This window comes from Dasypus novemcinctus, chromosome 23 (assembly GCF_030445035.2).
Source record: "Dasypus novemcinctus isolate mDasNov1 chromosome 23, mDasNov1.1.hap2, whole genome shotgun sequence".
NCBI classification, from domain to species: Eukaryota; Metazoa; Chordata; class Mammalia; order Cingulata; family Dasypodidae; genus Dasypus; species Dasypus novemcinctus.
Genome location: NC_080695.1, coordinates 61,276,834 through 61,281,195, shown reverse-complemented (window position 1 = coordinate 61,281,195; position 4,362 = coordinate 61,276,834). Strand labels below are relative to the sequence as shown.

The 4,362-nt window shown below is 62.0% G+C and overlaps 1 long non-coding RNA gene across 2 annotated transcripts; it reads right to left on the bottom strand.

Moving 5' to 3' along the window:
• Positions 1-2,220: 2,220 nt before the first annotated feature.
• On the bottom strand, positions 2,221-3,950 carry LOC131275616 (uncharacterized). Of its 2 annotated transcripts, XR_009183042.1 has the most exons (3): positions 3,799-3,950; positions 3,224-3,382; positions 2,221-2,870 (listed from the first exon to the last, which is right to left on the bottom strand). It is a non-coding gene; the product is annotated as an uncharacterized lncRNA (long non-coding RNA). The 2 variants fall into 2 exon arrangements; XR_009183041.1 differs by lacking the exon at positions 3,799-3,950 and having other exon boundaries at positions 3,224-3,472.
• Positions 3,951-4,362: the final 412 nt, after the last annotated feature.

Sequence of the window (4,362 nt, the reverse complement as noted above, 5' to 3'; positions counted from 1 at the left end):
ACCTTGGCATCTCCCCACGCCCACCTCAAGCCCCAAAGATCTCTGGTTTCTATAGAGTTTCTTAGTGACTTTCTTTATCTCTGAGGAACTTTATTATCTGAAGTCTAAAGAATAAGGGGAAACAAAACAAAACAAAAAATAAACGCTTCTTGTGTTAGGAAACCTGCCAGAGGGCAGCTCCTCCTCAAGACTGAAGGGGAAGGTCCTGTCGCCTCATGACTGGCCCCTGGGAGCAAGCTGTCCCTGTGCCAGGCCCGTGCGTGTGCCCTGTGGGGACGGAGCCAGGACGTTCCGGCAGGCCCGCCCCTGGGCCCACCCCGCAGGGTGGTGCAGATGCTGCTCCCGAGCGTGTGGCTTGCGCTGCGGTGCCAGGGCTCCTGGGCACAGGACCAAAGGCCCTGAAGCCTCCAGCCTGGCTCTCTCCCCCTCCCCTTCTCCTGTGCTCGGGACAGCCCAGGGGGCGGACGTGGGACCTGGACCTTGAGCCTTTGCTGCAGCCAACGCCGAGCGGATTGGTGGCCAGAGTGCTTGAACCCCAGCTCTGCCCTTGGAAGCTGCGTGCCTTTGCATGTGGCACCCTCAGCCCGCCGAGCCTCCAGTTGCTCATCTGAGAAATGGGGACAGCGGGGCCTGGCTCCGAAGCCTGCTGCAAGTGTTCGGCTGGTGTCCGCCGGGCTGCCCAGGGCAGCAGCGCCCAAGGTCACACGCGGCTGCACGTGAGGCCAGGCTGCCCGGCTCTGGGGTCCGTGCCTTGACCTCTCGCTGCCTTTGGCTCGCCTGCAGCAGGGACTGGCCTGGAAACGCGGGTCCCAGCGCGGAAGGCTCCTGCAGCCCACGAGCGCCGACACCCACGAGCACGCCTCCTCGCCAGGCCTGGCCACAGCAGCAAGTAGCCAGGCCACGTCCCCGGGGGCACCCGAGCCGCCGAGGAGGCCCCCATTTCAGACACGGCCTGTCCTTGCCTGTAGGGCGTCTCTTTCCCCTCACACTCGACAGTTCTGAAAGCCGATGTGTCTGATATGTGCCTGTGGCTGTAACATGCTCAGTGGCTCCTGCTAAGCGCCAGAAGCTTGAGGGGCCCCTGAGGAAGCATGGGGGGGCGGGGGGGGAGCTGGCACCTGTGGGGGGATACGAGGCTGAGGAAATGAACCATCATCAAGACAATTTCAGGGAGCCATGATTTCTGGGAGGACAAAAATAAAGGGTCAAGAGTGACCGGGCAAGGTCTTGGAGAGCCTCGTCTGGCCACTCTTCCTGGGAAGCCTCCATCGCGGTGTTCTAGGCCTCGGGCACAGAGGACCACAACCTGCGGGGCCTTAAAGCACCAGAAAGGCCTCGTCTCACAGTTTGGAGGCCAGAAGTCTGAAATCAAGCCGGCGGCTGCCGTCTGCCCTCCGAAGGCTCTAGGGAGGGTCCTTCCTTGCCCTTTCCAGCTCCCGGCAGCTGCCAGCAACCTCTGGCGTTCCTTGGTTTGCGGAATCGCCACTCCAGTCTCTGCCCCCGTTCTCCCTGCGTGTCTGCATGTCCAAATTTCCCTCTTGTAAGGACCCCAGCCCTTAGCCCACCCTGACCCAGCTTGGCCTCATCTTTGCAGACTCTATTTCCAAATAAGGTACTGGGGGTGAGGATTTGGACATGTCTTTGGGGGAACACAGTTCAACCCAGTTCAGCCTCTCTGAGGAGATGATGTTTGTGCTGAACCCTGAAGGGTAAAATTTGCTACGGGATTAAAAGGTTCATTCTATCAGCTGGGAAGGTGTAAAAGGGAAGGAATAAATGTCTGAGAAGAAACTGGTCTTGGGACAAAGTGGGAAAAGGCATACCTGGCTCAGGGCACCTCCTGGACAAAGGCCCTGAGGTGTGAAATAACCTGCGGTGTTGGCTGGGTCAGAGGGCTTGGAGCTGGCGAAGCTGCCACTTCACGAAGGAGGTTGGGGTCTGCTGAGAGATGTGTGCCCTTCTCCCCGCCACACACACCCAGCTCAAGCCACAGCACAACCTGCAAGGAAAGCATTCTAGGTAGAGGGGATGGCACATGCAAAGGTCCTGAGGCAGGAGTGAGCTTGGTACGCTCAGGAGCCTAGAGGAGGCCAGGGTAGCTGTTACAACGAGTTTGGCAGGGGCCTCATCATATCACCTGTAGGCCTTGGGGGTGAATTGGGATTTGAACCAGTGTAAGGAATTAAATGGTGCCCAACCCCCCAAAAAGATGTACCCACGTTCTAATCTCCAAACTCGTGCCAAGTTAACTTTATTTAGAAACATGGCCTTTGCAGATGTGATTAAGGATTTTGAGATGAGATCCTCCTGGATGAGCCAGGTGGGCTCTAGAGCCACTGACGGGTGTCCTTATGAGAGACACATGGAGAGAAGAGAAGGAAGCCATGCGGCTTTGGGGCAGAGATTGGAGGGGTGCGGCCACAAGCCGAGGACTGGAGGAGGCCGGGAAGGCTGCTCTCCCAGGGCCGCGGGGGTAGCGCGGGCTCCCCAGCAGCTGGATCGCAGGCCTCTGGCACTCGGGACGGTGCGAGAATAAACCCGTTGTTTTAAGCCACCAAGTGTGTGGTAACTAGTTACCGCAGTCACAGAAGACGAATACAACCTGTTTCCATGTTTTCACCTCTCCGCTTGCTGCTAATAGATCAGGGGTGGCTGAGAGTGGAGGAAATGAAGCAAGCTCAGTCCTAGGGGCTGTCGCTGTCAGTGGTGGCCCGGTGGGGGGTCCCAGGGACCTGGGCCTCCTCACCCCGGGCAGCTCAGGGGTGCTGCACCATGAGGCAAAGCCCCGGAGGCGAGGGGCGGCGGGCAGAGGCCGGGAGGCGGGAAACCGCTGGCTGTAAGTCTGGGCAGCGGCTGCCACTTCAGGATTCCTGAGGGGGCAGCGGAAGGGGGGACGGGGCCTGGGGTTGGCCAGGGGCCAGGCCACAGGGCTGCCCTCCATGTGAGGCAGAGCCGGCCACAGACAGGCTCTGTGTGCCTTGCACAGTCCTGAGATGTTTTTGAAATTGCAAAATTCAAATCTAAATTTAATCCTTATTTAGAAATAAGGATTAAGAAAAGAAAATCCAGGTTTCGGACTTGCCTGAATAACGGACCCCCTCCACCCCCGCCCCAGCCTCACATTCCCGCAGGCCAAGCACCAGTTGGAGCTGCGTGAGGCTGTGAGCGCCTACTGCCCTCGGGCCCCACCTCTCCCTGCTGTCCCCTGCCCAGCCCCCATCACCATGCCTGGCCTTGGGGGCACTGGAGGCTGTCATCCTGCCGGGGGTGACGGGCAGCGGCGCTGGGTGGTGGGTCAAGATGGACTGTCGAGGCTGTGGTGGCGTCTCTGAGGGGGCGAGGCCAGCTGGGAGCCCAGGGCATTGTGGCCACCTGACAAGGTCTGATCCCAGCTGTGGGTGAGGGGCAGAAGCGGGGGCCACTGCAGCCTCCAGCCCAGACGGGCCTGGCTCAGTTTCTCCAGAGGACACAGTCTGGGCTCGTCTCCCTGCCTTGGGGTGTCTCCTTCCCCCACCTTCCTTCCCTCTGCTCCTCCCCCCTCAGCCCCCCATCACCCCCTCAGATGACCTTCCATCCCACAAGGGGCCTGCTCAGGTGTGGATCGGGCTCCCCATAAATTACGCCACCGAACGCCAGAAGCTGTCACCAGCCCTAACCGAGGGCTTCCCACCCCCACCCCCGGGGCTCCCTCCGGCCGGAAGCGGCCGTGTGGGTGGCGGGAGGCCTTGGTCCCGGGGCGCCGCCGTCCTCGTGTTTCCCCTCCCGCAGGCCCCGCTCCCTTAGTCATCACGGGCTCACCAAGGTCCTCGGTGACTCAGCAGCCCGTGGCGCCCGCGGCGGCGGGATCCAGAGCTGCTCAGAACTTTCCGGAAGGAGCCTGTGGGGCCCCGGAGGTCACTTCCAGCCCGGCGTCTGTGCCCCAGCACCACTGTGGGGCCCGGGGTTCCCTGACGGCTCCACAGGACACCCCTGCCCCGCAGCCCCTGCCCCGCAGCCCCTGCCCCGAGCCCCGGCGCCCGCAGCCCGCGCGGCCGCTCCTGCGCCTGCGCGGCGCCGTGCCGCTCTCCCCACGCCGGGACGTTCTCCCTCCTCCGTGAGGAAACTGGGCTTCAGCAGGGACTGAAGGTCAAGGGCGACCGTGGGAGGTTGGTGGGCGCCGGCTCCCCCCGCCAATTCTCACAGCCTCCTGAGCGACAGACCTGGCCGGCCCCGTTCCAGAGGGGGAAACTGAGGCTCAGTCACGCAGCAAGGAGACACCCCTGCGGCCTGAAGACCCGGCAGCCTGCGCCTCACGTGTGGCTCCTGCGTCGTGTGTGAGAAGCCAGCGCGGGGCTGGGCTGGGGGGCTCTGGGCTTGGCCAGT